We start from the raw sequence: 21,511 nt of genomic DNA on the forward strand, positions 1-21,511 counted from the left end.
TTCCCCCTTGGCATATTTCTGCAGCTGGAAACTAAGGGAGCAAGGAGGCTGATTAATCGCATTCTGGCTCAGCACGTTAATACTATCCTCTGCATCTCCCAACAGTTTGTTTTGTTTGGTTGTGAGGACCTGTTTCCTTTCTAATGAACTTTTGGTATGTCCTTCTGTGAAGGCTTCTTTTTGGGCCCGTTGGGGTTTCTTTTACCAGCATTGTTACTTTGACCAGAGAGCTGAGCTGCTTCTATCTGTGGGCTTCTGCAGGCACAAGAACTGTGCAGGAATTAGAGCCACAGGATATATGTGAGTGTGTGGTGAGGAGGAGACACCTCTGCTTTTCTTTTTTCTTTTTCTTTTTTTTTTTTTTTCTTTTTAGGGCCGTACCTGTGGCATATGGAAGTTCCCAGGCTAGGGGCTGAATCAGAGCTGCAGCTGCTGGTCTACGCCACAGCCACAGCAGCACTGGATCCGAGCCATGTCTGTAACCTTCGCCACAGCTCACGGCAATGCCAGATCCCTGACCCAGTGGTCGAAGCCAGGGATTGAGCCTGAATCCTTACGGATACTAGTTGGGTTTGTACCCACTGAGCCACATCGGGAACTCCTTATTTTGCACTTTTAAAATTATAGTTGATTTGCGATGCCCTGCCAATTTCTGCTGTACAGCAGAGTGACCCAGTCATACATATACACACATGCTTTTTCTCATATCATCCCCCATCATGTTCTGTTGCCAGAGATTGGACACAGTCCCCTGTGCTGTACAGCAGGACCCCGTTACCCATCCGTTCTAAATGTCAGTTTGCATCTACTAACCCCAAACTCCCTGTCCATCCCCCTCTGCTTTTCCAAATATGTCCTCAAGCACTCACAGCTCTCCTTCCAGGGTGGATAAACTTGGTTATTCCAACCGCTTTTAAGGTTTGAAGGGCCAATCAACATAAATAATAACCCAAATCTTTCTTCTTACTCAAAGGTATGTGAGAACTCTGGCCACAACCTAATTTTCAAAAGCATAACATACTAGTGATTAGAACAAAATTCTTTCCCAGGGCTCTTTTGGATAATGCCTCCCTAAGTGAGTCAGTTTCAGGAGCCGACCACTGGCCGCACTTCTATTTTTAAGAATCACTAGGAAAAACTGGAAACGATTTTAGAAAATAAAGGAAGTACTCTTTGTCCTTTTTTTTTTTTCTTTTCTTTTGGGGGAATTAGAAGAGACAGAGTCTTTGATTTATGTCCAGCCAAGATCTAGGAATAAAACAAATACAGTAGAACTGTTTCCTAAGTGGTAGGCACACGCCTCATTTCTGCGGTTTAGGGATCTGGTCTACATCAAGGTTTTTGTGGGGGTGGGGGCGCGGTGCTTGTTGTCAGCAACGTGGTTTGATCTCATGGTCCACCTAGGGTGCCCTGAATATGAAAGCAAAAATATATTGAAATATTGTATTGGATTCGAATCGCCTAAACACAGCTCTCATGTACACAGTCTTATTGTTCTAGTATCAAACTTTGCATCGTCCATTGTCAGGTTTAATTAAAATGCAGTGAACCTGTGGCAACTGTAGATGATGGAATCCATCAACCAATAAACAGCTCTCTGATTGTGCACACCTGACATTTTAGGGCTTCCAAAGTTCAATCACATTTTATAGTTCCAACAGTTGCCCTGCTTTGATTCGTGTTTATTTTCATTTCCCCTGGGCAGAACTCTAATCTGGGCTTAAGTTTTTATGCTATACTTTGGAGAGGAGCTCCGATTACCCTATCCCAGGAATGCAATATTCTTAATATGGGAGATTTTGAAAGTGCCTCTGTCCACTTGAAACAGAATTTGCACGACGATGCACTTATTATTCTGTAGATACAGGAAGCACAGTTATTGTTTGGAATTGAACTAGGCCCTTGAGGGACGTGAAGCTCTGTTTTCTCCCCCCATCATCAGACATGGGCTTTCTTTTATCAGAATTAAATAAAAGTGGATGATGTGGTTGCAAATAGCTACAGGGAGGGGAAAATTTGTTTGTAAATCTTGACTACTTGTGCCTGAATAAGAGTGGTCTCTGATTATTTGCTATTTACAAGAGAAAATCATTTTTCCTGGCTCCTAAGTCTAGAAGTCATTCATACAAGAAGGCACAACATTCTTGAGCTGTTTTTATTTCCTCAGTTCTCCTGTAGGCATTCGGTATTTTGGCTGATAATACAGTGAAAGAACAGCTTTAAGCAGTTTTTTCTGGAAATCGAGATTTCTTTACTTTTTTTTGGTTGCTTTTCAGGGCCGAACCCAAGGCGTATGGAGGTTCCCAGGCTAGGGGTCTAATTGGAGCTACAGCCGCCAGGCTACACCACAGCCCATGACAACGCTGGATCCGAGCCAAGTCTGCCACCTGCACCGCAGCCCTTGGCAAAACTGGATCCTTAACCCACTGAGCGAGGCCAGGGATCAAACCCACGTCCTCATGGATCCTAGTCAGATTTGTTTCCACTGTGCCACAACGGGAACTCCCTCTTTACTTCTTTGGATAATCAAATATTACTTCCTCAGAAAGGTCTCCTGTGAACAACCTTCATGAAATGCGGCCAGAGCCCCCACCTCCCACCCCTCTCCATTTTCTTGCCCAGCTTCATTTTTCTTCAAGGCATTTATCCACACAAAGTATTATGTTAACACATGTATTTATCTGCTAGCGTGTAAACCTCTAGGATGGTGCTACCCGGTAGAAATGCAATGCAGGCCACATAGGACATTTGAATTTTTCTAGGAAACACATTCTAAAGGTAAAAAGAAACAGATGAAATTAATTATAATGTTGTCAACCTGGGCCCTTGGACTCTAATCAATAGAAATTGATAAGAGGCCAGAGGAGAATTCCTGGCAAGGCTTTACTGGGGCTTGTGCTATGGCAGGAGGGAGCGAGAACAAGAAACAGGTGCCTTCACTTGCTCTGGAGAGGAGCTGCTTGAGTTCCTAAATGGGATAATAACGGGGGCTGGTCGCTGGGTTGGACAGGAGGGGTTGCTTAGTCTGCCCACCCGCTGGTGGTGCTGCGCATGGTGGCCTGCCTTTGCGCCCAGCACCTCGGGAATGGCAGTTGGTTTGTGGCCTTTCGGTGTCCTCTTGTTCATAATTGCCCCAGTTGTGGCATCATGCAGTTATTTTTAGTCCCTTATAGTTTCTTTCTTTCTTTCTTGGCCGCTCCGCAGCATATGGAGCTCCTGGGCCAGGGATCAGATCTTGGCCGCAGCTGCAGCAACGTGAGATCCTTTAATCAATCTGCTGTCCTGGGCCAGGGGTCGAACTGACGTCCCGGTGCTGCAGAGGTTCCGCTGATCCCATTGGGCCACAGTAGGAACTATGCCCCTTTGTATTCTGTTGTTCAGGGAGACAGTGAGTGGTCCAGGTGCAGTCTCTCTGGTAGAGGATCCTAGGTCCCAGCCTGTCTCCACAGTATGCTTTGTTAAACTCAGTGCATCCGTAATTATTTTAAGACCAAGTCCATATAAAGTGAATAAATTTTATATTCATTTTTTGGATTAAATCTTCAAAATCCAGTGTCACCTAGCCTGTCTCAATCCCAACCGGCCACCTTTCAAGTGCTCCGGGGCCTCAGGTGGCTGTGGCTGCCCTGCTGGACTGTGCGGCTCTGGGATATAATCTCCAGATGGTTAGTGACTTTGTTTTGTTCACTGGAGAAAGTAAATACTGTGCACGTATTAAGTGCATAGTAGTCAAAGAAATAACAATTGAATATTAAAATCAGAAGGACCACAACTCTTCTGCCAGAGGTCTATTAGATGTCGTCCGGCATGCTGCAGTGCCTGTTTTTCTCTTTTTCCTAACATTTCTCTCTTGCCTACGACTCTAAGAATATCAGAATTCGAGAAAAGTCCCTGTACTCATTTATTCTGCCATTGACCTACTTTTGCTGGGAAAAGCCGAATGCCGTGTCCTGTGGTGACTCTGCCCACACACCCCACAGACAGGCTCAATAAAGTCCCTGCCTACTTGTTTTCTCCCCTCTTGGTTCTGTGCTCCTCTTTCATCATGTTTCAATCTGCCAAATCAGCAGTGGTTTATAACATTTTTAAAAAGATCGCACACCCCTTGATATTTGGGAGGCACCTCCTTTCTCCTCTGCCAAGTCCCATAAATAAAAGATGCATCTGGCGCTGCACATACACCTCAAGGCAGCGTAGATGCTGGCCCTGTCTTTGAAGAACTTTCATTCCCGTGGGGGAAAAAGACCGAGGGGTTGGCACGTGGTGCTGCCACTTACCAGGTATGTGGGTTTGAGCTGACCATGATACACCTCTCTGCCTTAGTCCCCTCGCCTGTAAGACGGAGATCCTAAAAGTTTGTCCTGCATAGTCTTGTTGTGATGGGTAAATTATATAGAGGTATACCCTGTTTTTCTGCACTTTGGCGTATTGCACTTTGCAGATACTGTTTTGTTTTTTGACTTTTTTTTTTTTTTTTACAAATTAAAGTTTTGAGGCAACCCTGTGTTGTCAGTGCCATTTTCCCAGCAGCATCTACTCACTTTGAGTATCACATTTTGGTAATTCTCACACGACTTCAGGCCTTCTCATTACTATACTTGTTGCAGTGATCCGTGGCCACTGATCTTGGACGTCACTACCACGAAGCTTGCTGAAGGCTCAGAGGACGGTTAGCAATTCTTAGCAATCAAGTATTTATCTAAATTTTATTCTATTGAAGTACAGTTGATGGACAGCATTGTATCAGTTACTGGTATACTTCAACTATTTTATTACTATTATTATTTTTTGTCTTTTTCTAGGGCTGCTCCCGTGGCATATGGAGGTTCCCAGGCTAGGGATTTAGTCAGAGCTGTCGCCACCGGCCTACACCAGAGCCACAGCAATGCGGGATCTGAGCCACGTCTGCGACCTACACCACAGCTCATGGCAACGCCAAATCCTTAACCCACTGAGCAAGGCCAGGGATCAAACCCGCAACCTCATGGTTCCTAGTCAGATTCGTTAACCACTGAGCCACAACGGGAACTCCTAATTCAACTATGTTAAAATTAAGGTATAGACATTGTTTTAAGACATAATGCCATCACACACTTAATAGACTACAGTATGGTATGAACATAACTTTCATATGCACGGGGAAACCAGAAGAGTCATGTGACTTGCTTTATTGTCACATTTGCTTCATTCTGGTGATCTGGAACTGAATGGGCAATATTTCCAAGGTGCCTCTGTGGGTATTGCACGTTATACTCTTGTAAAGGGGTGGCCTTGGGTCACTGCTAACTGTGGTTGAGACGTGTGTATCTAATTTATGTGACTTACTAGAAGAGTGCCTGGCACTAGTGTATTTCTGAGTGTTAGGTATTAGTATTGGAAGAAGCAGGCTCTTGGGGAGAATTCAGGGGGCACAGCAGCCCTGACAGGTTGGGTGACATTTCCTGAAGGAAACACCATCCATCACCAGTGAAGCCTGATGCGGAATTTAAGGGGGAAGGGAACAACATTTGTGAAGACCTGGAAGTGAGCGCTCTTACGGCAGTTTGAGGAACTGAAAAAGCTAAAGCTGCCTAAAGCACAAGCCCAGAGGCCACCGAGGACCGGGAGGAACCTATGAAAGTGAGCCGTGTGATTGTCCATAGTCAGCTGTGTTCACATGTAAAAATGGCGGTGGTGGCATAGCCTGTTAGTCTGGCTGGAGAGAGCTGTGTGTAAAAAGAAGACAAACGGGAGTTCCTGTTGTGGCGCAGTGGTTAACGAATCCGACTAGGAACCATGAGGTTGCGGATTTGATCCCTGGCCTTGCTCAGTGGGTTAAGGATTTGGCGTTGCCATGAGCTGTGGTGTAGGTCGCAGAAGCTGCTCGGATCCCGAGTTGCTGTGGCTCTGGCGTAGGCCGGTGGCTACAGCTCCGATTCAACCCCTAGCCTGGGAACCTCCATGTGCCGCGGGAGCGGCCCAAGAAATAGCAACAGCAACAACAACAACAAAGACAAAAAGACCAAAAAAATAAAAAAAATAAAATAAAAAGAAGACAAACGAAACAAGAGGAAGCACCTTGCTCCACAGCATGGCCTAGGACGCTGCGTCTCACTGGCCACCTGCTGCTGGGCTGGGAGGGCTTGTGGGGAAGAGGCCACCGGGGCCGAGGCGGCCTGGATGCATGGCCGGCTGCGGGGACCCTGAGGGATTGTGTATACTTGATGGTGCCCATTTGATTTATGTACGTGTTTATTATTATTATCACCATTTGTCTTTTTAGGGCCGCACCTGCAGCATATGGGGGTTCCCAGGCTAGGGGTCCGGTTAGAGCTGTAGCCACTGGCCTACACCACAGCCACAGAAACACCAGATCTGAGTGAGCCTTGTCTGCAACCTACACCACAGCTCACCGCAATGCCAGATCCTTAAGCCACTGATGGAGGCTAGGGATCAAACCTTGGTGGGAACATTAGGTTAGGTTATTTAGAACCCCTCATGGATTCTAGTCAGATTTGTTTCTGCTGAGCCATGATGGGAACTCCCAGTGGCGCTCATTTTAAAAGATAGATCCAAAGAGTGAAGATTTGCAGGTTGTCTGTGATTTTAAAATGTTAGCTCAGATTTTGGGGAGGAGAGGAGTTCCCACTGTGGTGCAGCAGGTTAAGGATGTGGCGTTGCCTCAGCAATAGTGTAGGTTCCATCCCCGGCCCAGCACAGTGAGTTAAGGCGCTGGTGTTGCTGCAGCTGTGGCGTAGGTCACCGGTGTGGCTTGGATTCGATCCCTGGCCCAGGAATTTCCATATGCTGTGGGTGCAGCCAAAAGAAATTTTTCTGGGTGGTGCGGGGGAGCGGGGCACAGTAGGGACCAGAGGACTTGTTGGATGAACAAGCCAACAAGATGGGGGGTGGGGGGGGCAGGAATGAGGCTAGACTTCTGAGTCTGAGATACTCTTTAGGAGTGAATTATTAGCTGTTTTTCTTACTTTCTCTTGCTCTGCTTGCTGCCATCATCATTCAGAGTCATTTCCTGGAGTTCCCATTGTGGTGCAGTGAAAATGAATCCAACTAGGAACCATGAGGTTTCAGATTCAGTCCCTGGCCTCGGTCAGTGGGTTAAGGATCCGGGGTTGCTGTGAGCTATGGTGTAGGTGGCAGACGCAGCTTGGATCTGAGGTGGCTGTGGTGTGGTGTAGGCCGGTGTCTGTAGCTCCGATTAGACCCCTAGCCTGGGAACCTCCATATGCCTTGAGTGCCGCCCTAAAAAAAAAAAGTCATTTCCTTCTGAAGCCCTCCAGTGGCTTCCTACCATGCTTAGATCACATTCAGATCCACCCCAGTTTATAAGACTCCAACTGACTGACCCGGCCACCTTCCAACCCTGCACGGTGCTCCACCTACACCTTTTTTTAAAAAAAATTCCTGAAACCTACCCAGCTCATTCTGGCCTCAGGCCCTTTGCATGAACTATTGTCTGCTTTAAGTACTTTTCTCTCTGACCCACCAGAGAAAGGTTGGCTCTTTCTCACTCAAGGGTCAGCTCAAATGTTATGTCTTCAGAGAGGCTGTGTCGGAGGCCTTCAAAAACACTTGGAGATTTGAGGAATAGCTGGGAGGACTCCCAGGACCCAGCCTGGCCTTGATTTAGTGCAGTGAAAGGATGCAAAGAAACATCAGCCCTGGGAAAAGTCACGTGGGGTGAAGTCGGAGGAGACCAGGGGCAAGCTCCCGAGGGCCCTCTCCCAGCGGGTTGCTCAGTGACATCCCCTGTAAAGCAGCGTCCACCACGGAAGCTCATCAGAGACCCAGTGCCCAGGGTTCCTGGGGAGCCGATTAGGGAGGCAGGCCCTGCCCAATATGGACCCAAATCCCGGACCCCCAGGAGGAAAACAGGTGCTTGTCACAGCCGCACTTAAGCTCAGTGAACCCTTCTCTACAGCGGGGAGCCTTCTGAAAATCAAGGTCCCAGGCGGCAGCCCAGGGCCAGTGTTACCCAGGCCTCCGTCAGGACAGCCCCGCCTCATGAACCTTTCTGCACCCAGGCCTTTTCTGAGCTCCCCACCCAAAATTACTCTGCTGAGTCACTCCTGGACCTTTCTCCTCGGTCTTGCGATGATCTGACGTCCTCCCATGTGTTCTCGGCTCACCGGTCGACTGTCTCCCAGGACGTGACCCTCTGGAGCGAGGGAGTCGTGTCGGCTCTGTGGCAGGGCCCGACTCGGGCGGGCGGGGAGTATCCATCGGGGGGGAGGATTGTGCCAGTCCACGCGCAAGGGCAGTGCTCGCTCCCCCACCCGAGCTGTCCTCCGGCGGCTGCTTCTAGGCGTTTCCCTTTGACCTGTAGGTACAGTGTTCAGGGTTTTCGCCCAATGTGCGCCCAGCTGAGAGGCAACTTCCGTGAGAACAGATTTTGTCTTGTCCCCAACCAGACTTGAGCTTTTCAGACTGAACTGTCCTGGGTTTATTAGCTGTGTCCTGGCATCCCCTGCCCTTCAGCCTCCCTCTGCTCCCTCACCCCTTTGATCAAAGGTGTTCTTCTTCTCTGGCTGAACTGTGTACACGTGCGCGCACACACACACTTGTAGAAGCACTGAAAGAGTAAAAAGGCAGAACTTTGACCCTTACTCTGTCTTTACTTAATGGCAAACTTCTCCAAAGAGATTCAGCTGAAGGAGCTTCTAAAACTCCTTTCTTCCTTCATCCATCTCTTCTTCGCTCTTATGTGAAACTCTCTGAGCCAGGCACTTTGTCAGACATGGGAAAACAGGTGCAAACGAGACAAACACCTGTGGCTTTTGTCTCAGATCTGGCCCTCAGGAGTTGCCGTCGTGGCTCCGCGGAAATGATCCTGACTAGTATCCATGAGGACGCAGGTTTAATGCCTGGCCCCACTCAGTGGGTTGAGGATCTGGTGTTGCCGTGAGCTGTGGTGTGGGTGGCAGATGCAGCTCGGGTCATGAGTTGCTGTGGCCATGGTGTAGGCTGGCAGCTGTAGCTCCGATTGGACCCCTAGCCTGGGAACCTCCATGTGCTGAGGGTGCAGCCCTAAAAAGCAAAAAAACCAAAAAATTTTGCTTTCAGATGCCATGGGCATGGATGCTAACAGATAAGGAAATATTCAGCTGCAGTCATTTTGCAAAAGGACCCACCGGTGAGGAAGCTGCTGAGGTTAGAACTGCTCAGGGCCCCACTGCGCACTGAAGGTAAGGCCACGACTGCCAGGCCTGTCCACACCTGGACGTAAAAATGACACCTCTTTCCAGCTAAGAAGCTTAAGTGAGCACAGCCCCTCTCGTTCAGCCTGTGTCCAGAGCCCAGTCCCTCCACCTGAGGGTGGCGCCCTCCCACGTTGTGCATTGAACAGGCTGTGTGGCTGTGGGCTGTTTTCTACTGCTTTTAGTGGTAGTGCTAGAATTTGCAGTGTACGCATATATGCATTTACACACACACACACAGACATTTGTAATTGATCCGGGTCCACTTTCAAATAACACCACGTCCTTCACAGGTACTGGGGGTGCCTTCTAACAGATAATCCTGATTCCTCCCATCCCTTGTCCATTGCGCTCATTCTACACACACACAGATGTCAATAAAGAATAAGAGGTAAACATTTTTATTCTCCCTTCACTTATTCCTTCGCTGATGCTCTTCTTTCTCTATGTAGATTTGAGTTCCTGACCTGTTTTCTTTCTCTCTAAAGGACTTTGTGAAATATTTTGCAAGGCTGGTCTGCTGGCCACAAATCTCAGTCTTTGTCTGAGAAAGTATTTCTCCTTCACTTTTGAAGGATGATTTTGCCTGGAACAGAATTTTCAGTTGGTTGGGTTTTTTTCCCCTCTCAACCCTTTAAGCATCTCTCTCCACTCTTTTCCTCGCTTGGTTTCTGAGAGATCAGGTGTCCTGATTGTCCTTGCTCATCAGTAAGGTGGTTTTCCCTCTGACCTCTTTTAGGAATTTTAAACAAATTTATTTTCCGCATGTTATATGCTTAGATGTAGGTGTTCAGCCTGTAGAAGTAGGGTGTAGCCTGAGCACAGACATTTATCCTGCCTCATGTCTCTGAGCTTCCTGGATCTGTGGTTTAGTGTCTGACATTAGTTCTGGGAAATGTCCAGTCATTGGTGCTCCAGATAGTTCTGCTGCTGCTTTCTATCGCTTCTCTTTCTGGCGTCCCTCTCACACATATGTTACACCTTTCGGAGTTCTCCCACAGCCCTCGACATTCCACTCTGATTTTATCAGTCTTCATTCTCTATGCTTTTTGGTTTATGGGGAGTCTCTTGATAGATTCTCAAGCTCAGAGATTGTTTTCTCTGCCATAGCCTGTCTACTAATAAGCCAACTAAAGACATCTTTCACTTCTCTTGCAGTGCTCCCCCCACCCCCACCACACCCAAGGCCTGTTGAATTCCTGTTCAACTCCTGGATTGCATCTGAGCCACAGCTGTTGCCTGTGCTATCGCTGTGGCAGTGCCAGATCCTTTAACCCTCTGCACTGGGCTGGGGATGGAACCGTGTCTCTGCAGCCACTACAGTCAGGTTCTTGACCCACTGAGCCACAGTGGGAACTCCTGTCACAGTGCTTTTTTATCTCTAGTATTTTTTTTTTAATTCTTAGAATTCCTCTTTCCCTGCTTATGGTGCCCGTCTGTTCCTATGTGCTCTCTCCCCAGTAGAGTTTTTAGCATCTAATCATAGCCAATTTAAATTAGTCTGAGGTTTCCAGCATCCCTGCCACGTTGGAATCCAGTTCTGATGCTTGCACCCTCTCTCCAAACCATGTTTTCCCTTTAGTATGCCTTGTGATTTTTTACTGATGGCCTGGCATCATGTCCCTGGTAAATGAGGTACCTGGTAACAGGAACAGCTGCAGGTTTTTAGAATGTGGTGATGAGGGCAGGGGCTGCATTCTGCAGTCCTGTGTTTAGCTCTCAGTCTCTTAGTGAGCCTGTGCCTCTGGACTGTGAGTCCACAAGTGCTTCTCAGCTCGTCTTCCCCATCCTCTCAAGTGGGACTGGGTGACTAAAGCGGGCTAGAGTTGGGCAGTTCCTTCCTGCATGTGGAAAGCCTCGGGGGCCTGGAGTTAGGTGTGTCCTTCTCCTAAATCAGTCAGGCTCTGATAAAACCCCGGCAGGCTAAGTTCTGGTTAAGTAGTTTCTCCTGAGCCCCTGTTAGGAGGGACAGAGTGTTTTGGCCTATTTCAGTTTGATTCCTTCTCCCCGCCCCTGCTGGAAGCACACAGAGGCTTTCCTCTGATACGCACTGTGGGAGCCTACAAGTATAACTTGCAGACTGCCCCCCGCCCCCCCATGACTGGGTACCCCTGGAAATTCTGAGTCTCTGATCTATACACACGAGCCTCCGGCAGTTCACTGATCTCTGCTCTGATTTTCCTGCCCCGCCCTGGCTCCCTCCAGGGTTGAGGGTCCCTCCATTCACCTGTCGTCTTCCTTCGGGGCAGTGGTTTGCCCTTTGACCTCATTTCTTACTGATCTAAGGAGAGCTCTTAATTTTTCAGTTTGTTCAGCCTTTCACCTGTGGCTGTGACAAAGTGGTGACTTCTGAGTTTCTTACATGCTGAACCAGAAACCGAAAGTTGGCCTGCCAGTTTTAAGAACCAAAAAAGTGACTGATTGAAAATGTCAAGAATTTTTTTTTTTTTTTTGGGGGGGGGAGGAGGCATTTGTCGGGTTAGAAATGGAAATTTTAGGCGTCTGCTGGATGTTTCAAAGGTGCCTGAAAGAGAAAGTTTTCACTGACATTCTGGCCACGTGTGGAAAACTGTGCTAAGGCAGCGCACATGAGTCCCGGGACGAGGAAGGGGAGCTTGAACCCTGCTGCTCTCCAGGCCCCGCTGTGTGACCCCAGGCTGGTCACTTCCCTTTTCTGAGATTCATTTTCTCATCTGAAACTGGGTGTTGGGACATTCACCGGAAGTTGTCGAAGAGATTAGAGGTAATTGGTATGAAGTTCAAAGCAGAAGGCACAATCCCAGTTATTTTATAATAGTAGTAAAGAAACCATATAGCGCATTATAGACGCCACGTTTTCTCTTCCCTTTACTGTATATTTAAAAAAAAAAACAACCAACTGAAAGAATGTTTACTTAAGTCTCCAAAAACACAGGAAGTGACTTAAGGTTAACACAGCACAAACCAAGCTGGAGATGGGTGTGTGGAAAAGCACATTTGACCAAAAGGTAGAAACCCCAAGTCATTGCTGACCTCTGCCTGGAGCGTCTGGGCACAGCTGGCAAAGGATAAGAGGGCAAGCTCCCCCCGAGGAGTGTCTTTACTGGGGAGTTTCTCCCTTGAGGGGAATCATTTTATAATACAGGAACTGAGTAGGGAGAGAGAACCCTCTTGTTAAAAACAGTACATGGCCGGGTAACACATCTTCATCAGTTATCAAGAGCACCCCTAAAAAGGAAAAGTCAGCGTACCACTCAGCACCAGGGTATTCGTCTGTGGCTGGGAGTGTAAACTTATGTATAAAGCACAAAGGTGCCCCCTCCCCCTTTGAAAAATCTCCAGCTTCTGTTTCCTCCCTGCTTCGAGGGAAGTGATACACTAAAATGAAGCAGCGGCTTCTCATCGTGGTTAGCAACATGCACTTGGAGCCAGTCTGTCCTAGATTTGCAGCCGGGCTGGCCACCACGTGTCCTCGTGTGACCTGGGGTGAATTAACTGACTTCCCTCAGCCTCTGTTCCTCACCTGTAAAGTGGCCATTGTTGCAAACATGAAATTTTGGTAATCCCTGAAAAGAACCCAGCTCCGAGCTTGTGAAGGTGTGCCATCGTGATTTCCAGAAGAGGGCTGGTTTAAGGATGTTTTGAAAGTCTGCATCCTTCTCTGGAAACTGTGACTCAGAAAGACCTTGGAAACTACGGGAGCAATTCAGAACAAGGTTTAAAAGCTGGGAAAAAGCAGAATTAGGGATGGTGAGAGGTCATCTTGGCACCTGGAAGAGAAGCCAACGTGCTCCTGTGGTTTTGCTTTCCTAGAATCCTTCTGCTGCTAGCCCACAAATGGACAAAGATGGAGAGAGAGCAGGAAGGAGCAAAATGAAAGTGATGAAAAGTGTTCCATTTTAAGAAGGGGCCAGTCGAGTGATGCAGCTTCCCAGTTCTGGGCCGAGCCCGGGCCCTAGTGTATGAGCAGAGGGCGGGACGAATGGATGCATGGAACTCGTACTGCACTGTCAGGCTCCAGCTAAGCCCCCTTTCATGCTGTGCTGCTCTGTCTGCCGCCACTCCTGACATACACGTCTCCAGGGAGCACAGAACTGCCCTCCAGGGGGTCATACTCTTTCTTAATTTCTCAAAAATTATGCTGTTTATAAAGCACACAAATAGGCACAGTACATGAACAGATAGACAGTATATCTGTGGCATGAATGTTTCATGGTATAAATATTTAGAAAAAAATGGCTAAAAACATTCCTTAAGGGAGCATGCAAATGAAAAACATGTTGGGTGATACTGGTGGACTCTGATCATGGGAGGAGGGGGCTGTGGGGAGGGGCAGGTACCCAATATAGGACTGAAAATGGAGGGACCTCGGATGGCAGGAAGGTGGTGATGGGTGACGGGAGGAAGGATTGTGTGTGCAGGAAGCGCATTCAATAATGTGAGAAATGTCCCCTGAGGGAGCAGCATCGCCCTCTTTGCTGCTGCTGCTTCCCAGTGGGGAAGGCTGTGTTGTGTAAGGAGGAGAAAACAAACATCTTGGGAATTCTGGCTCTGCCGTTCTTTTGCTGTGTGTCATTGGGCAAACTAGTGACCTCTCTGAGCCGCATCTATGATCTGGGACTAGCCATGTGAGAGGCTGAATGAAGTACTTGAGAACAGCAGATGTTTGGTAAGTGTGATGTCATTTTCACACCATCCTCCTGGTCCTGTGAAGCAGGACATGGCCCAGTCCGTAGTGGTGGAAATTTTCAGGAAGAGAAATCATTTCCTTTGAGGTGGACCCTTGTACACCGACCTTTTATTCACATTTTAGTTCCTATCTCTTCTTTCTAGCCATCTCCTCTAAAGCTCTGGTTCTTTGTTTTCTTTGGGAATTTCCCATAGCACATAGATTAGGGATGCATTGTTTGCCAGGTATCAAACACACATTATTTAATCCTCACAACAGCCCTATGAAAGCTAGCACTTGATATACCAGTTTTTTAAAAAACCTTAGCCATTCTAATAGGTTCGTGGTGGTCTCCCCATTGTGGTGATGAAAGATACTGAGCATTTTCTCATTTGCTTATTTGTCATCTATGTATATATTTTATTTGTGTCTATTTAAATCTTCTGCCCACTTAAAATATTAGGTGGTTTGTTATGATTTTTCTCACGGTCATGGTTCTCAGACCCATGTTCCGAATCCTTTGTCAGATATGTGACTTACAAGTATCTCCTCCTAGTCTGGCTCGCCTTTTCATTCTCTCGGCAGTTTCTTGCACAGGGCACATTTTTACATGTCAGTGATGTCCAACGTATCAACATTTTTTTTTTTAATTCTGTGGGTGGAGGTTTTGGTATCATGGCGAATGTTTGTCACCACCACGAGCCAACTGAAATACATCTGTAGGCCATGTTCATCCTGCAGGCCCACATTTGGGTGGGATTTTTAGATCAGCAGGAACCTCGGGGGTGGGGAAGCCCTGAGGCTATGCCTCTGCGCTCTGAGGTCCACCTTTGTGCCAAGACCCTGTTTCCCTCCCGTTGCCCCTTACCTGTGGCCGCCTGACATGGGGGACTAAAGCAGCCTCATTCCTGGGACACTTTATGAAAGCTTTGCCAAAACTTTCTTAGAGGAGTTCCCACTGTGGCACAGTAGGTTAGGGACCTGGTGGTATCTGCAGCAGCCTGGGTTCGATCCCCAGCCTAGCACAGTGGCTTAAGGATCTGGCATTAACACAGCTATGGCACAGGTTGCAGCTGCAGCTCAGATTTGATCCCAGGCCTGGGGAACTTCCATATATACCTTGAAGTGCCAAAAAAGAAAAACAAAACAAAACAAAAACCCTCTTAGAATAGCACCAGAATCTCAGATTATTCCTACCTACCTGTTCTTTCTTTTCTCCTCTGCAAAGGTTATTTTTTATTTTTATTTTCTTAGTCCTTTTAGGGCTGCACTTGTGGCATATAGAAGTTCCCAGGCTAAGGTCCATCTCAGAGCTGTAGCTGCTGGCCTACACCACAGCCATGCCAGATTCAAGCTGTGTCTGCAGTCTGTGCCACAGCTCATGGCAATGCTGGATCTTTAACTCACTGAGCAAGGCCAGGGATCGAACCCACACCCTCATGGATACCAGTCCGATTCATTACCGCTGAGCCACAGTGGGAACTTCTTGGCAGCAGTTAGACCAGCACTGTGCTCTCACTCTTCTCCCAGCCTCCCCTGGCCTCCTCGTCATATTCTTCCTTGTATTCCCACCAGAGAAATATCTTATATGTCCTTTCACAGCTTGGCATCTCCCAGCATCACTGCCTCACCTGCCATGCCTGGCAGGTGATATAAATAGGTAAAGTGGTTTGGCGGAGGGGTGAAGTGAATGAAACCCCATCCCTGTTTCATGAGGACAATTTTTATCTAATCCTAATTGATGCTCGCCAGGTAGAACATGAGCCCAGGGTGAAACATTCATTTTTAAGGAGAAAACCTCAAAAAATTCCAGCCCCTAATTCAGCCCTCTCATTTGACAGAAGAGACGGAGGCAAGGAAGAGAAATGCCTTTTCTCTGATCACCTCTGTACTAGGTGGTGGAATGTGGCCAGAATCCAGAGATGCCAGCTCCTTATCCAGCTCTTTCCTTCCTTCCTCTCTATGTGTTATTAATTGACTGGGTAGGTCTGTGTTAGTCCTCTGTTTTGTGTAACAAATTGTCCCCCCCATCCCATCCACTCCCCGCCCCCACAGCAGCTTATAATAAGGCACACATGTCTCTCAGTTTCTGTGGATCAGAATCTGGACCATGCTTGGCTGGGTCTCTTGCAGGTCTTCACTCGAGGGGTCACTTGAGGCTGAGGCCTCATCTGAAGGCTCAAGTGGAGAAGCATCTGCCTCCAAGCTCACATACCTCTTAGTAGGATTGGTTTCCTCAAGGGCTGGTGGATGGAGGACTTCGGGTCTTTCCTTGATCTTGGTCAGAGGCTCCTTGCCACACGGGGCCTCCTCACGTGGCAGCTTGCTTCATCACAGTGTATAAGCTGAGCAGGCAGTAGAGTCTGCTGGCAAAGGTGGAAGGTACAGTCCTCTGTGACCTGATCCTGAGGTGACGTTGCATCATGTTTGTTGTATTCTGTCTGTTGGAAAGTCACTAGACCAGCCCTTATCCAAGGGCCGTGTTTGAACATGAGCCACCACAGGTCTTCCTTGGAAATTAGGACATCCCCAGTCGTGTGTGATTCTCTCCTGTAAACCAAGACACTAGTGAGGGGAGAGCTCAGCCCTCTATTTTAAAGCAGAAAAAAGTGATGAACAGCAAAGAATAGTTCTCTAGTGATGTAACTAGAGAACCAGGTCCATGAGGACAAGAGGGTAGCGGTGGCAGGGGACAGGGGGACGGGTCACAAAAAGAATCTCCAAGCCAGGGCAGCAGACCCCTCTATTCTCCCCCCAGGAGCCCTCACTGTGTCCTCTTTCCATTTTGTTCTGTGCCATGGGCATGGAAGACAGATTACTTTTAGCAAAATTCGGGACATTGCTCTTAGAGATCATTTGCTCTCAGATTATTACAGATTCTTCCTAGTACCCAGAGGGCACAAAATTGTTGAGAAATATAGGGAGGAAGTACGGGACAATAATTAAAATAATGATAACCATGAATATTTGCCAAGGGGCTGGCTGGAGAGCCTGCTGGGATCCCAGAAGCTTTGCCCATTGAGTCTTCAGCACAACTCTGTGAGGGTGTATTCCTGTTTTCTCCATTTTACAGAGGAAGAAACTGACACGTAGAGAGACTGTGAGGTTTACCTCATGTCACAGCTAGATGGGGCTGGAGCGGGAATTAACCCATGTTCATTTCTCTTTAATATCCGCCGCCAGAATATTTCCCAAATTTCATTCATTCATGTATGAACTGTCAGAGGTGCTGCCATAGCCAGTGGCATTTATTCCACTGTCACCGATGGGACACATTTTACAGCTCCCTCCCCCAGCCTATGATGGCACAGGCTTCCGGCTCTGGCAGAGCAGAGCAGAGTTTAATCCTGCCCCACCACCCTGCAGCCACCCAGTCTCTCTCATCTATAAAAAGGGTGCACTATTAGTGTGTCGTCTAACAGAGAAACCGAGATAACAGGAGTTAATTAGGCACATTGTAGATGCCCTATAAATGTTTGGCTGAAGGGACCCTCAAGGAATGGGATCTTTATTAACTCTTCTAAAAGATATATCCACAGGTAGCATGTTTTCAACAATGTCATCAATATTAGGAATCCCTTAGCACTTTCCATGACCTCCCAGAAATTTCCAATTAAGTGTTTGTTAATATAGTGGTTTTTGTTTGTTTTTTCTGCTTTTTAGGGCCGCACCCACAGCATGTGGAGGTTCCCAGGCCAGGGGTCTAATTGGAGTTACAGCTGCTGGCCCATGCCACAAGCCATTCCAGATCCACGTCTGTAAGCTACACCACAGCTCACAGCAACGCCAGATCCTTAACCCACTGAGCGAGGCCAGGGATCAAACCTGCAACCTCATGGTTCCTAGTCGGATTCGTTTCCACTGCGCCACAACGGGAACTCCCTGGAATGTCCTCAAGTTTGAGGAAACATCAGATAGTTTTGTTAAATCTATCTGGAGCAAGTACATTTTGCTAGTGTTTTTGCTTGTGGAAACCATAATGACAGTATCACACCATGATTAAGAGTGTAGGTTTTGAAGTCAGTAAGATCTGGTTTTGCTCTCAGATCACTCCATTCACTGGCTTTGTGACCTTGGCTATCTAATTGTTTGCGTTCAGTGTCATTCAATCAGTTGGGAATGCTTTCAGCTGTAAGTAGCAACCACCGTAACAAAAGGTCAACAGAGACTTAGGGTTTTTTTCCCCCTCACTGAGATAGAAGTCCAGAGGCAGGAAGTTATTGTTATGTTTCATTAGCTCCAGAATATCAGAGCTTTGCGGATTTTCTCTGTGTGCTTGCAGGGCGCCCTACCCATTTTACTCTCAAGTCAGGGAAAAGGAAGACAAATAGTACTAGGGACAACTTTTCCTTTTCAGGACAACACACCTGCCCGCACTCTCCTGTTCATGCCTCACTGGCCTGAGCAGTGTCATGATCAAGTTGCAAGAGCGGCGAGGAAGGACTCCAGAGTGGACTTAGGTAAGGCAGAGGGGGCGCTGGTGGAGATTAGATCAGATAATACATATAACTGGAACAGGGAAACTGAGGCTTGATTCCAGTGTCCTGTGGTGAGTGAGCATCAGAGACAGAGCAAAAACCTGGTTTTCAACCGGACATTCCATGAGGCGTAAGGGAAGGGTTTTTTTCCTGCCTTTCTCATTTATTTTTCTAGCTTAATGCCTAGAACACAGATAAAGATAGGGTGCTTCTCAATAAATATTTGGTGAATAAATGGATAATTTGGTACATTAATTTACTGTCATTTATAATTTTCTCAAACATTTATTCAATACCCATTAAACAAACATCAGAATGTAAGAGTCAGGAAGCCAAGGCTTGCTATGTGACAGAATATTCCAAAACTTAGGAAAATAACAAACATTCCTTATCTCACCCAGTTTCTGAGGTCAGGAATCACTGAGAACAGTCTGGATGGACGATTTTGCCTCAAGCTCTCTCCCAAGTAGTCACGGTACAGTCAGGATGTTGGTCGAGGCTGCCAGCATCTAAAAGCTTGACTGCAGTTGGAGCATCTGCTTCTAAGATGGTGCACTCACACGGCTGTTGGCTGGAGGCCTCAGTTCTTCACCATGTGGAGTTTTTCTTGAATGTTCTCACGACATGGCCATTGTCTTCCAGAGGGAAAGAGCAAGGAGGAAACTACAGTGTGTTTTATGACTCGGCTTGGATGTCACCCAGTGTCATTTGCACAGTATTCCTCTCCTTTGAGAGTTGCGACGCACAGCCTAAACCCAAAGGGAGAGGCTTCTGTCTTTCTCAGGGGGAGTGTCACAAATTTGTGAACATTTCCCCCCCCCAATATCTTTATACTTTATTTTTTATTGAAGTATAGCTGATGTAGTGTTTCAGGTGTACAGCAAAGTGTTTAAGTTGTATGTATATATGTTGTGTATGTATTTCAGATTCTTTTCCTGTGGACAGATCTTAAAACCACCACTATCAGTTCCATTCCATGTTGTATATTTGTAGCATCTAGATATGCTTGGTTAATATAATAAATGCTTAATCAGAGCTGTCTCCAGTTCAGTAGGCCTTGAAGGTTTTAAAATTTAGGAGCATTCTTTTTTTTTAATTCAATGAATTTTATTATATTTTTAGTTGTACAGCCATCATCACAACCTAATTTTGCAACATATATATCCCAAACCACCAACCCCTCCCTCCCCAACTCCAACCTGTGCCCTTTGGTAATCATATGCTTTTCAAAGTCTCTGAGTCAGTTTCTGTTCTGCAAATAAGTTCATTGTATCCTTTTTTTTTTTGATTCCACATATAAGTGATAGCATATGATGTTTGTGTCTCACTGTCTAACTTCACTTAGCATGATAACTTATAGGCAATCCATGTTTCTGTAGATGCCATTATTTCATTCCTTTTTATGGATGAGTAATATTCCATTGTGTATACAGTTACCACATCTTTATCCACTCCTCTGCTGATGGACATTTAGGTTGCTTCCATGTCTTGACTGTTTTATATAGTGGTGCAGTGAACATTGGGGTACTAGGATTGCTGGATTGTATGGTAATTCTATTTTTAATATTTGGAGAAATCTCCATAGTGTTTCCCATAGTGGTTGCACCAATTTACGTTCCTGCTAACAGTGTAAGAGGGTTCCCTTTTCTCCACACCCTCTCTAGCATTTATTGTCCGTAGAGTTTTTGATGATGGTTTTTCTGGCTGGTGTAAGGTGTGGTACCTCATAGTGGTTTTAATTTGCGTGATTTTAATAATTAGTGATGTTGAACATCTTTTCATGTGTTTGTTTGTTTTGCCATCTGTACGTCGTCTTTGGAGAATTGTCTGTTTACATCTTCTGCTCATTTTTTGATTGGGTTGTTTGTTTTTTTGGTATTGAGCTGCAAGAGGTGTTCATTCATATATTTTGGAGATTAATCCCTTGTCAGTCGCTTCATTTGCAAATATTTTCTCCCATTCTCTGGGTTGTCTTTCATATCATTTAGGGTTTCCCTTGTTGTGCAGAAACTTTTAAGTTTAAGTAGGTCCCATTCGTTTGCTTTTATTGTCATTGCTCTAGGAGGTAGATCTGAGAAAATATTGCAGTGGTTTATGTCAGAGAGTGTTTGGCCTGTGTTTTCCTCTAAGAGTTTTATAGTATCCAGTCTTATATTTAGGTCTTTAATCCATTTTGAGTTTATTTTTGTGTATGGTGTTAGCAAGTGTTCTAATTTTATTCTTTTACATGTAGCTGTCCAGTTTCCCCAGTACCATTTAGTGAAGGGACTGTGTTTTCTCCATCGTATTTTCTTACTTCCTTTGCCATAGATTAGTTGACTGTAGGTGCATGGGTTTAATTCTGGGATTTCTATCCTGTTGCATTGATCTATATTTCTGTTTTTGTGCTAGTACCATACCGTTTTGATGATATAGCTTTGAGGTGTAGTCTGAAGTCAGGAGCCTGATTCCTTCAGCTCCGTTTTTCTTTCTCAGGATGGCTTTGGCTATTCTGGGTCTTTTGTGCTTTCAAACTTTAAAATGTTTTGTTCTAGTTCTGTGAAAAAATTCCATTGGTAATTTGATAGGGATTGCATTGAATCTGTAGATTGTGTTGGGTAGTAATGGTCCTTTTGACAGTATTGATTCTTCCAATCCAAAAGGATGGAATATCTTTCCATCTGTTTGTGTCATCTTTGATTTCTTTCATTAGCATCTTAGAGTTTTCAGAGTACAAGTCTTTTGTCTCTCTAGGGAGGTTTATTCCTAGGTATTTTATTCTTTTTGATGTGGTAAATGGGATTGTTTCCCTAATTTCTCTTTCTGATCTTTCATTATTAGCATAGAAAAATGCAGTCAATATCTGTGTATTGTTTCCTGCAACTTTATCAAATTTATTGATGAGCTGTAACAGTTTTCTGGTCTCTATGATTTTCTAGGTATATAGTATCATGTCATCTGCAAACAGTGATAATTTTACTACTTCCTTTCCAATTTGGATTCGTTTTTCTTTTTCTTCTCTGATTGCCATGGCTAGGACTTCCAAAACTCTGTTGAATAGTAGAGGTGAGAGTGGACATCCTTGTCTTGTTCCTGATATTGATGGGAATTCTTTCAGCTTTTCATGATTGAGAATGATGTTGGCTGTGGGTTGTCATTTATGGCCTTTATTATGTTGAGGTAGTTTCCTTCTGTTCCCACTTTCTAGAGGG

The 21,511-nt window shown here is 46.1% G+C and overlaps 1 long non-coding RNA gene across 4 annotated transcripts in view; it reads left to right on the forward strand.

Annotated features, from left to right (window-relative positions):
- Nucleotides 1–21,511, forward strand: part of LOC110257493 — a 43,409-nt gene that overhangs the window by 6,075 nt on the left and 15,823 nt on the right. For 2 of the 4 annotated variants that reach the window (XR_002340128.1, XR_002340130.1), the window contains exon 2: nucleotides 9,061–9,182. The exons of 1 other annotated variant lie outside the window; for it this stretch is intronic. This is a non-coding gene — a long non-coding RNA (uncharacterized LOC110257493). Of the gene's footprint in view, nucleotides 1–9,060; nucleotides 9,183–13,761; nucleotides 13,843–21,511 lie in introns of all 4 variants that reach the window. One more of the 4 variants, XR_002340129.1, reaches the window with a different exon arrangement.

This window comes from Sus scrofa, chromosome 17 (genome assembly GCF_000003025.6).
Source record: "Sus scrofa isolate TJ Tabasco breed Duroc chromosome 17, Sscrofa11.1, whole genome shotgun sequence".
Lineage (NCBI taxonomy): Eukaryota > Metazoa > Chordata > Mammalia > Artiodactyla > Suidae > Sus > Sus scrofa.